The 12,661-nt window shown below is 32.6% G+C and overlaps 1 protein-coding gene and 1 long non-coding RNA gene across 2 annotated transcripts in view; one reads left to right on the forward strand and one right to left on the reverse strand.

The window, feature by feature from the left end:
• Positions 1-12,661, reverse strand: part of LOC105233810 (probable cytochrome P450 6g2) — a 75,559-nt gene that overhangs the window by 29,173 nt on the left and 33,725 nt on the right. The gene's annotated exons all lie outside the window — the stretch shown is intronic.
• The window catches only part of LOC125777724 (uncharacterized), a 72,419-nt gene that overhangs the window by 27,895 nt on the left and 31,863 nt on the right, over positions 1-12,661 (forward strand). The window lies entirely within an intron of this gene.

Below are 12,661 nucleotides of genomic sequence, written 5' to 3' on the forward strand. Positions count from 1 at the left end.
AAATAGAAGCGCCGCTTTGATGCAGAAAAAGTGCAAAAAGCGTGTTGTAAAAAAATTGAAAAGCAAGCAAATGAACACAAACACACAAATTATAGATTGTAGCTATAAAATGGCATTTCTATGCAAGTTAAAGAAGAGCGGCGGCTAGCAGAAAATTTAAAATCGAAAAAATATTAATAAAATATGTAAAAAAACGAAACAAAACAAAAAACAAAGCGTTTTAAGTATTCGAGCTGTAAGCATATGTATAGAGCGGGTGGCAGGTGGGGTGAAAGTGTGTGACGTTAGGGTGGGTAAAGAAGGATTTGAGTAGCTAGAAGTGAAACCAAAAGCAATTTGATTGGCCGTGAGCAGTGAGGCTGCGTTAAGGCGGTGTTTTGGACAGAGCAACTGCAAGGGTTGCAATAAAGTTTTAGTGATTGATTTTTTTGTAGAAAATTCTTTTAATTTCTTTTTTTTAGGAAATTTCTTTTTAATTTTTTAGAAAATTCTTTTTAATTTTTTTTAGAAAATTCTTTTTAATTTTTTTTACAAAATTCTTTTTAATTTTTTTTTAGAAAATTTTTTTAATTTTTTTAGAACATTTTTTTAATTTATTTTTTAGAAAATTCTTTTAATTCTTTTTTTAGAAAATTCTTTTATTTTTTTTTTTTTTGAAGAAAATTCTTTAAAAAAAAATGAACAACTTTTAATTGAAGTTGTTTAGAAAATTATTTTTCAAAAAATTTTATGAAATTCTTTTTTTAAGATTTTTTTTTTTACTTAAATATTTTTCTTAATTTAATTTTTGGTTAATTTTTTTTTAAATTTAAATTAAACTTTTTTAATTGAATGAAAATTAAAATAAAAGAAAAAAATAATACTATGTAATGATAAATTTTATTTTTTTAATACATAATTAATTTTTTGTTTAGTTTAAAATTATTATTATTTATTTAAAAGTGATTTTTATTTCTTAAAGTTAAATTATTTTTGTTTTTGTAATATAAAATCAAGTTTAATTTTTTAAATTCGAAATTAACTTGCTTTTTTATTTAAATTAATTTTTTAATTTAAAATTATTATTTCTTATATAAAATCAATTTATTTGTATTCATAAATATTTTTTTCATTTAAAGTTAATTTTTTTCTAAAATTAAATTATTTTGACTTTTTTATATTTTAAAATTATTATTTTTTTAATTAAAAACTAATTTTTTTGTTTAATTTAGAATTTTTCATTTAAAATTCTCTGGATTTTATGTAAAACTATTTTTTATTTGTTTCATTTGCAATTCATTTTTATTTAAAATTTTACTTTATTTTGATTTTAATTTAAAAATATTTTTTCCATAAATTAACTTTTTTATTTGAAATTTTTTTAAATTAATTATTTCTTTTTAATTCTATTAATTTTTTTATTTAAAACAAATTTTTTTCATATTTTTTAACTTTTTAATTTTTCTTTTAAATTTTCAAATATATTTTTTTTGTTTTTTTTAATTAATTTTTAATTTTTTTTTATAATTTTGTTTTTATTTTTTTCATCTTTTTATTTTTTTTATATTTTTATTTTTTTTTATTTTTTTTTATTTTTATTTTTTTATTTTTTTATATTTTTATTTTTTTTTATTTTTTTATATTTTTATTTTATTTTTATTTTTTTTTTATATTTTTTTTTTTATATTTTTTTTTTATTTTTTTTTTTTATATTTTTTTTTTATTTTTTTTTTTATATTTTTTTTTTTATTTTTTTTTTATATTTTTTTTATTTTTTTTTATTTTTTTTTTTATTATTTTTTTTTTTTTTTAAATATTTTTTGAATTTTTTTGAATTTTTTTTTAATTTTTTTTTAAATTTTTTTTTTTTAATTTTTTTTGAATTTCGATTTTTTTTATTTTTCAAATTTTTAATAAAAACATGAATTTATGCGACTGAAATATAGCAGCAACAGCAGTTTTTTTTTTGTAAGTTCACACTTACAAGCACACGTCGACGCAACACGAACTGCATTCGCAAACGACACTAGGCAGTCACGTTCATAGAAAAGCGCATGCGCATGTTTTTTTGACTGTGAATGCGTGTACCTTTAGCAATTTAGTAGAAAGTTGCTAAATCTGTTGCATAACTTAAGGCGTACTCATCGCTGCGCATGCGTGCAGCGCATTAAAATTGGTTCTGTTTCAATTATTTTGCAGGCACAAAATTTTCAGCGTCAACGAAAGCGGCACGATTGTCGGTTGTAGCGCCTAAAAGTAGACCACGCACTTAAGTATTATTTTCAAATTGAAATTGCATTAAAAAATTATAATTTTTGTTTTCATTTATAGCGAATCCGGCAAACTTTCAAAGTGAAGGCGTTGATTTTTTTGTCATTGGAACAACTGCAAAATAAGAAAAGTATTACCGCCAAGCATTCACAATCAACAAACGCGTGCGTCTGCGCAGCGCTCTGCATACAGCCTAGACGGCGTGTGTTTGTGTGCGTGTGGCATGTTTTGGACGCGGACTCGGACTTGGACGACGACGTGTGCAACAACATATTTAAAAAAAAGCAACAACTACAAAAAATATGTACATTTCCCATTGTACCTACATATATTATAAAAAGCAACAACAAATAATTACACTATATAATAAGTAATATATACATACATACAAAGAAACACTTATGCATGTATTATAAAAGCAGCAAAAAGTAAACAACAACAAAAAACCAAACAAAAAAATTAAAAGAAAATGCAAGAAAGTTTAATCAAATGTGTGCTTTAGACAGCCAGTCTCAGTACTACAGTCTTAGTCTGTCGACAGAAACGGAAACAAAAATATGGAAAAAATTATGAAAAATGAAAAGAAAAAAATATAAAAAATTATAAAAAATTACAAAAAATTAAAAGAAAAATTACCAAAAATTAAAAATAAAAAAATTATAAAAAATTAAAAATAAAAAAATTACAAAAAATTAAAAATGAAAAAATTATAAGTAAAAATTATAAATATATATACATATATAAATTAAAAAAAAAAATCAACAAAAACAAAGTCTCAAGCAACAGCTGTCTGTCTTTGCGTCTAATTGCATATATTGTCCTTAAGCGTTTTATTATTATTATTATTTATATACATACATTAATAATACTTAAAATTAAAATGCATAGTTTCTTTAGATAAACGATAAATTATTTCAAATCGATGAAAGTCAAGACTATTTGTACTTAATTGCTACATGCATACATACATACATAAAAAATTAATTAATTATGCATTTGAAGTAAAGTGTGCTATGTGATGTAAAGCTAACTTAAAGTCGTATATATATGTATATACATATACATGCATAAATAACACATATATACATATATAAAATTCAATTAAATTTATTAAGCAACTCTGTAATGCTGAGTTTTTCCTCGACAGCGAAAAAAATGGAATTTAATTTGCTAAGCAAGACAACCGAGGCACTTACACGCGTAACGGTAAGCGCTCGTATGTCGTCTAGAATGCTGATGCATAACTATAGCTTTAATAAAACAACAACAACAACTTTAAGCGCAATTTTTTGTGAGGCAGCGGCAACCGTTGTGTGTTTTTGAGCGGACTTAAACGCTTAGCAGGCAACTTAAGTCGCTTAGAGCAATTATGCTTGTGCATACGAAGTTGCAGCATACAACAAAAACACGCAGTTGTTGCTAGCGACCACAGCTACTACTTAAGCGCTGCTGACAGCTTAGTGAATCACAATGATTGCTTTGAAATAATAAACTAGAATGACATGATGGCTTGTTAGTGTCGCAGAGGTGACTAAATGTAGTCAAAGGTTTGTAGAAAAAATCATTGTAGTTGCTACTTTCAAAAATGCAGCTGTGGCAGCAGCGCTTAAGTGTGTACTGAAGTTGCAAGCAGCAAAATAATTGCCGTGCTGTGGTTTTCCGCTGGTTTTTCATGTGGAAAATAAATCTAATATGCCTAAAAGCTTTAAGAATTTCGCCAATAACGACAACCGAACACATATAAGCAGTTTTCGAAATTCGAAATTACATATTAAGTTGAAGTAGTTCGAAAATTTTGTTTGTTGTAGACTGAAACTGCAGCTAAACATTATTTCCAAGAAAAGGAATGCTAAATATTGAAATAAAATTCGAAAAATACAAATTCCAAAAAAAAAAATTAAAAAAAAAATTAAAAAAAATGGAAAAAAAATTTGTAAATTCCAAAAACAAATTCAAAAATCATCGATAATTTGATAATTGAATTTTTCGAAAAAGAATTCAAAAATTTCAAAAAAAATTCCAAACAAAAAATGTTTGAAAAAAAAAAATATTTTTGATAAAATTTCAAAATGTTCGATAATTGTATTTTTCGTAAAAGAATTCAAAAATTTCAAAAAAATCCAATCAGAAAATGTTTTGAAAAAAAAAAATTTCAAGAAAAGGAATCCTAAATATTGAAAAAAAATTCGAAAAAAATTTTAAAATTCCAAAAACAAATTCAAAAATTATCGGTAATTGGATAATTGAATTTTTCAAAAGAGAATTAAAAAATTTCAAAAAAATTCAAAACAAAAAATTTTTGAAAAAAAACTCCAAAAAATATTTTTGAAAAAATTTCAAAATGTCCGACAATTGAATTTTTGGAAAAAGAATTCAAAAATTTCAAAAAAAAAATCCAAACAGAAAAAGTTTTGAAAAAAAATTCCAAAAAATATTTTTGAAAAAATTTCAAAATGTTCGAATTGAATTTTTGGAAAAAATTCAAAAAACAATTCCAAATAAAAAAAATTAAAAAAAAATTCTAACAAAATTTCAAAAACTCACCAAAATCTTCGAAATCACGCTGCACTTTCAAAATAGCGCTGCAAAATTTTAATAAACTACACGAAATTAAACCGTAAATTATAAACTATCTCTATTTTTGTTTGGTAACAACGCACTGTTGCTATTTATTTTATTGCACAATTAAGATTGAGCTTCATTCGGCTTGCTGCTGCTTCTTAATCGATTTATGTACATAAATATAAAATTATATACATAAATGTACATATGTACCGTAAAATTTCGTTTTTGTAACTATTTTACGATGCGCTGAAGCGTAATGAAGCGTGTCTCTCTGTGACAGCGCAAAAAGCATAAGAAGAAGAAGAAGAAGCAAATAATGCAAAACCTTATATGTACTTACATACTTCAATTCCTCAATACTGGCTTCCGTTTAGCTGGATTTCTTCAACCGACTCGAGCATATTGTGTTGGCGCCTAAAGTAAAACCAAAAGAGAAAATATTTCGAGACAAAAATTTCAAGTTACACTCACAAAAACACATATTACAGTTTATATATAATTAAAAATATTGTAAAATTTGCAAAAAACAAAACTTTCTTTAAAATACACCAACAGTTATTTAAAAACTGAAAAAAAAACAACAACTATTTGTTATTATTTAGGGTTTTAAAAGGTGATGTGGAGTTTTGTGTAAAACTTTTTTTCATTATTTCTATATATAACACCTACGTTTTATAAATGAAACAATTTTTTAATTAAAAACTTGCGTTTTTGAAAATTAATTTCAAAATTTCGGAAAATTCCTTTTTTCGATACATTTTGGAATTTTTAAATAAACTTTTTTTGAACATAAATTTCAAAATTTTTGAAACCAATTCCTTTTTTCAAAAAATTTTCGATTTTTAAAATAACCTTGGCCTGAAATTTCAAAATTTTTAAACTTTTTTTTTTAGTTTTTACAAGTAATAAAATTTTTGATTTCGAAAATTCTCGTCTTTGAAAAAAATTTTGGAGTTTATAAATGAAAATTACTGTTTTCAATAAATTTTCGAACTTTTTGAAAGAATATTGAGTCTTTGATATAAAATTTCGAAATTTGTAAAAGAGATTTTGGAAACGATAAAATTTTTAAAAATAAAATTCGCATTTTTGAAAATTAATTTCGAATCAAAATGTATCTGAATAAAAATATAATTTTTGCAGCCGACATAAAATTACGAAATTAGTAAATGTTTATTCTAGTTTTTAGAAACGAAAAAGTTTTTGAAATTATAAATCGCGTTTTTGAAAATATATTTCCAAATTTTTAGTTAAAAATAGGTATTTTACAACCAATTTTCGAACTCTATAAAAGAATATTGAGTCCTCAACATGAATGTTCGAAATGTGTAAATGAGTTTTTATAAACGATATAATTTTTGAAAATAAATTTCTAAAGTTTTAAGACCTTAACAGGAAACTTCGAAATTTGTAAATGTTTATATGTACATGTTTTTAGCAACTATAAAATTTTGAAAACAGTGAGTGTTGAGTGTTTGAAACATTTTTATTTCAAGTTCAAAACTTTTGTTTTTTGCCCAAAAATTTGTTGATGCTTGAAGATGTGTAATTAACTTTTTCGTTAAAAAAATCGATGTTCGAAACTTATCTTCGAATTTTCGAACTTAACTTTTTAATTTTTATTATTGAGTTTACATCATAAAAACGATTTTCAGCTCACTAAACTGTCATATTCTATGAAATGTGGCCTTCATACCAGTAAAACAAGGATGTAACATCTACTAAGATTGTATACATATGTACATATGTACTATGTACATACGTCTTTAACCGAGTCTAAAAGCTCAACAGAAACACTCTGTAAGCAAAGGAAGAGGAAGACCTCCACTTTGTTGGAAAGATCAGGTGGAGAAGGACGTGGCTTCGCTTGGAATCTCCAATTGGCGCCACATTGCGAAAAGAAGAAACGACTGGCGCGCTGTTATTAACTCGGCTATAGCCGCTGGACCAATAAAGAAAAAGAAGGAAAGCTCAAATAAAACACTTTGTACCAAGTAGGATTTTTTCAGAATGCATTTTTGCGCCGAAATGTATGCAACGTTTTTGAAAAACATTATGTTAGCAATTGAAGATGTCATATTTCATGTTCGAAACTGATGTTCGAATTTTCGAAATTGATTTTTATATTGTTATCATTGCCTTTATAGCTCATACTTCTATATTAAGCTCACAAAACTAGCTTATTTTGGGAAATGTGACCTTCAAATTTCCACAAACAACGTTTTAATGGCCTACATGTTCGAAATTTTTAGATCTACATAATTACAGACCTGTGTATATCGTAAACAAGTACTAAAATATGAAATAAAAGTACTTTATGTAGCGCAATATTATGCAAATTTCGCTTCTGCGCTGAAATGTATGCTACAATTTTTAAAAACTGCAAAATTTCGACAATCTACTTTGCTTAACTTACAAAGTGACTGAAATGGGTGAGTTGCGACTTTATTGCACAATTTCCAAAGTCACTTAAGTCCATCCACACCACAACAGAGGCTAAGTGTACACATCGGTCTATCGAATTCAAAAATAAACTGATGACGTCGAGACCTTCAGTTCAATGCGATTCGCGTGTCAAAGAACGAGCGTACAGAAATCAAATCCAAAATAAACAAAATAAAGCAATGAAATGGTAATTTGTTTTTCTTTGCTTTATACGGTGTGAGGTACACTTAAATAGATTATTATATATACAAAATAAATATAAATATATATGTATATATGTATTACATCTGCTGCCACCCATTAGAGTATATATATCTGTATGTATGTATGTAACTCAACTACAAAACCAAATTGGCGAAACTAGAATGCAAATTATCTGGTGGGCGGGTGACCGAGGCACGTGGGTGGCGGCAGACAAATGCGCCACTAGAAACTAGTTCACATGTACGTACATATAGCTATATGTATATATGTATGCCGATACCGAGATAGCTTTGTTGGCATCGGAAAGCAATTTATGAAGCGTTCAGTCGAAAAAAATTGTATTTAATTGCTTTCGCTACAATAATCGATGATTAATGTGTGTAATCAACAATTTAAATGATGTGATGAAAGCGTCGATGGGAAGACCTACGAGTGGTTGTAAAACAACAACAACAACAGTAGCAACAATTTGTAGCAAATTGATTTCAATAAGCAATAATAGATAAACAAATATGTGAGTCGGACGTCTGCGCTTCGGAGCGGGTACTTTAGACGCGAACTAGAAAATTGAGGATGGCTAGTTGATTTTTAGGGAAATTTAAGTATGGAATGGAATGTAGAGTTAACTCCTTACTCAGTTCAACATTTTGAAGAACCCCTCTCTCTCCCTCTGTTCCATTGACTATTATGTGTGATCTCAATAAAGACGGCGCAATATCGACTGATGGTTTTGAAAAAGACTTCTGTAGTAGCTAACAAAATCACAAAGGGGGCAGTCGCATCCTACTCAGCTGTGATGAGCCAGTTCCTCGTCCAATTGCTTCCTTTGGCTGACCTTCTGCGCCGCTATGGGCTTCCAGGGCCGCATAGAATCGATAGCTCAGCCGGAACTCCTACCGGATGAATTTATAGGACTCGTTATCGACGGTGATGTTGAGCCTCCATCCGGCGTCCTCAACGCTGCTCTCGACTACCATCTAAGCCAAGATACTGATGCCTTTGTTTTAGTTTTTGATCAAACCAAGCGCGAAATCATAGGGTTTGCGTACGCTCCAGGAAAGAAATATGGTTATGCTTTGCTCTTCACCCCTCTTCGCGCATAGGACTTTGCCTTCCTGCTTCGGAGTAATCTCTGCTAGCCAGATGACCGTCTTCTCGCCCTTACAGTCGACTAGGTGCCGACGTAACCTAAAATAGACTCCTTGGAATGAGCCAGTGTATCCACACCCCCTGAAAATCTCATTCATGATGCACACTTGTTGTTGTTAGGTCTTCTGACCCCAAAATCTCCGTTGGGTAGTTGCAGGGTAGCTCCGCCATCCTAATGCCTTTTCAGATCTCCGAGTATTTGTGCTGTCTGTCACCACCGAAGACGGATTTGGACCGGAGCGTTCTCCTCCGACCGCCTGTGGCTGGTAGCCCTTTAGCTTTTTGGAACTCGTAGGTTCTTGAGGCGTTACCTGCCTGCTCTATCGCTCCGCGGTCTGCTTCGCTGCCTCTGGATGTGCAGCCAATTTCACTACCACGCCTCCCCGACGGGGTTGCGTTGAGCAGGCGCGTCTTCGATTCCCGCGTCCCGCAGCGGGCACGGATTTGCCTCTGCGCGTCTTTAAGTGGCATGAGAAGGGTTGCCTTGCTCCTACTTAGTGACAGCCTTTCTGCTGCCTCTGGCGACTCTACGTCCTGGAGGTGCCTCAAGTACCACTTGCGAGCGGCACTGCTCATGTTCGCCCTGTGAGAATCGTCAAAGACGATCGTTTTTCGTAACCAAAAATGTTCCTGTGGCCGAGAACCCAAATTATGGGCAAGTTGAGTTAACCTGCCAGTGAGCTTTAAGCCTTCGTCACCTTTGTTTACTAAGACGCAGTTGATCTTTGCGACAGAGTTAGTAGTGCCCTCTGGCTGTCTAGGTAAATGGCCGTTTTCTGTATCCTCCCGCAGTTGTTTAGCAAAATTCCATAGGTTACATAGGTGTAATCGCCGCAAGGCTCTTTCCATAATCTCACTGACTGTGGAACTGTGGACTGTGTTTTCTTGCACATTTTTCCGTTCTAGGATGACATGGACATTCAGAAAAGTGGACTTATCAATGTTTGTTCTGTCGTTAAAATACTTTGAAAAAGTTTATTTCGTTTATAACTGTTTATTGAGATGATAACTGAAATTATAACATCCGTAGTGCTTTGTCAGTTTCAAAGCTCTAAGTTTAACTGTCGAAACCACAAAAGTTACTAAAAGCTCTCCGCCAGTGTTGTTAAGTGACAAGTCAAAGTAAAGCACTTATAGCGAAAGCACCGTTAAGTTTGCCGGTATTGCGCCGAAAATAACTACAACAAAAACTAGTACTAGCACTTGTCACAATAAACCGCAATTTCTCAATGAACTTGCCGCTCGGCTGTGCAACGTGCTAGCCGCAGCCGAACGCTGTTGCTCCTGCTCGGTTTTTTTTGTTTATTTACATATGTGTATAGTATGCGCATGTGTAAGTGCACACAACTATGACTGCAGGCAACGAAAGCTCTGTGGCATGCAGCGTAGTGAGCTTTGAGTGCATCAAGCAGTTGCAGGCGGCTGTCGCGTAGACAGCCCACCTCGCAGTTCGGTGGATATAGGCGGTACGACTTAGCTGCTTTGTTCTTCCTCTTCTACGTTGACTTTAAAGCGCACTTTTTTCGCTCGTTTGGCTTTGCACGTGTACGCTACTCTGTTCGTTACCGCTTTGGCGCTCGTGTCGCCAAACGCCGAGTGCCGCTGCCGCTTCAGCGACCAGGACTCAATGCAAATTTCGCGAGGCTGCTGTCGGCAGTTGGTGACAGGACACCGAGGGCAGCTGTGTGCTTTGAGTGCTTCGTGTGTGTTCAGTTAAGTGGCTCTACGTGTTGTAACGGCGCGTTGTACGCGTGTGTTTGTTTGTTCGTACGTACGACCGGAGGATACTAGTGGCAACAACTGCAGCGTCGAGTATAAAGGGTCATATAATATTTATAGTATTTGTGTGTGTGTTGTTTTTTCACAACTCTCGCTTTCTTTCGACATTTTTTTCGGTTTTGTTTTTTTGTGTTTGCTTTGCGAGATGGCTGCATTGTGGAAGGCCAAGTGAAGTGTCGGCAGTTAATGGTGTTAGTGTATTTTAAGCTTCACGGCCAAAAGGATGCAAATCACTATGCGACTATAGGCGAGTCCTTTCATGGTGTTTTAATAAAACAATCAGACGCGTCGAATCCATTACATTGTGTTCGTGTGTAGTTTACCGTTTGAATGCCTGTTCGTACGTCGTGTCGTGCCTTGGCATTGCCAACAAATGTACGCCGCATTCGTCGGTCGTGTGAAACGTGTTTCAAATTTGCACGTGTGTCCTTGCGACGCTGACGCTGACGCTTCACTCGCATCTGTTTTCGCACCACAGACACAACGCGTGCATACGGATTTGTACCCGAGTGTGCGTGTCACAATAGAAACATTTGTAATAAAAGTATAAAAATCGTCGGGAAGTGGAAATGTGACACGTTTTGTGTAGAAAAAATATGAAACCGTTATATGGCGCAGTGGAAAAAAGTTGCACGCGATTTAATGCAGGCTTAAAGTAGTCGTCAGGCGTCAGGCAGATAAACGAAATTGACTGAGAAAAATGATAAATGAATTGCAATCAAAACTAGTCGAGTGACACAGAACTACCATTTCGCTGAAGAGTGAAGTTCAGGAGTTTTTGAAAAAAGAGCGAGATTTGAAATATGAATTAAAGAAAGATAGATTGACCCGATTATGCAGAATAGTGTAATAGTAATGATGGATTGATCTGGCTTTGCAGAATTATTTCCAAAACACCGCTGGCTCTGGCTCTGGCAGATAATTTTTAAAATTTTTGCCACCTTCCTAAGAACTATCTCATTCTGTCTCAAGGGAGACAAATTTTGGGGTTTTGACCAACTAACTTAAAATGAATACACAATATAGAAACTTTTTATTACGAATCCAACTGAAGCTTCAAATTAAAATGTCTTAGTTCCTGGTTAAGCTGAAATAAGCCAAGCCAAGTTAGCTCAGGGATTTCCAATGCAACTCACCTAGAAACAGTAGTCTCTAATGTTAACTAAACTGTCACAAAAAGCTTCATTTCAGACGATTTTTTCAGCAGCAAAATCATTCCCCATAGAAAAGAACGAGTAGTAATCACTTGGTGCCAAATCAGGACCGAATCAGATATAAGATGGATGCATAAAACTTTCAAAACCAACTTATCTTGAAGCGATTTTTCCACCAGCAAAATCATTCGCCATTGAAAGGAACAGCTAGTGATCACATGGTCCCATTTTGGACTCGAAGTTTGAAGCGCTGGAACCTCCCAGCAAGCTTCTGGCGAAACATTGTCGGGATGCTTGGCCTAACATTGTCCCAATGGCACACATTTATTCTCATATCGGCTAACCCTGGCTGCTTCTGGGGGATTGCTGCTTTCTGACAGTCTAATTGTTCACTATACTAGTGTAAATCAAGAGTTTGGCTGTTGTGGAGCAGCACATAGTGGAAAATTTCTTGGCTCCACAGCTTCTAGCGAGTCATTATCGATGTGTGTGGGCTGGAGTTGTCCCTATATAATACGCTTCCTCTCCTATTAGCCAAAGCTGGCCGCTTCTGGGCGAATGCTTCTCTCTGACTGTTATATTCTCCACAGTATAGGTCGGAAATAAGAGTTCGAATCAAGGAGAGCGGCTCACAGCAGATAATTTCCTGCCCTTGGAGCTTCTGGCGAGGCGTTATCGATGCGCATGGGCTGGTGTTGTCACGAAGAAACACATTTCCTCTAATTTTAGTAAAAACTGACCACTTTTTCGCGAATGCTTCTTTCTGTCAGTCCAGTTGTTCACCATAAAGGTCTGTATTCAGAGTTTAGTCACAGGGAAGCAGCTCATAGTTGAAAATTTCCTGCTTATCTCACTAAGGCTTTTCTGACCGTCAATCCTGCCTTGGAGATTTGGACTTTATTGAAGATAAACTATTATACAGTTTCTCAGTATTTTCTATTTACTGAAATGTGTAGAGGTGTCCATCTTTGACTCGTGCTTACAATATACTCACCAATCAATTACAAAACTGTCGGAGATGTTCATATGTCAAATTATGACATAATCTTAATATGTTCTAGTGTCGAGGCTATATATCATATCTTTCCTAGAGGGATAGCTATCAAATTCAACTG

The sequence above is a fragment of the Bactrocera dorsalis genome, chromosome 3, assembly GCF_023373825.1.
Source record: "Bactrocera dorsalis isolate Fly_Bdor chromosome 3, ASM2337382v1, whole genome shotgun sequence".
Lineage (NCBI taxonomy): Eukaryota > Metazoa > Arthropoda > Insecta > Diptera > Tephritidae > Bactrocera > Bactrocera dorsalis.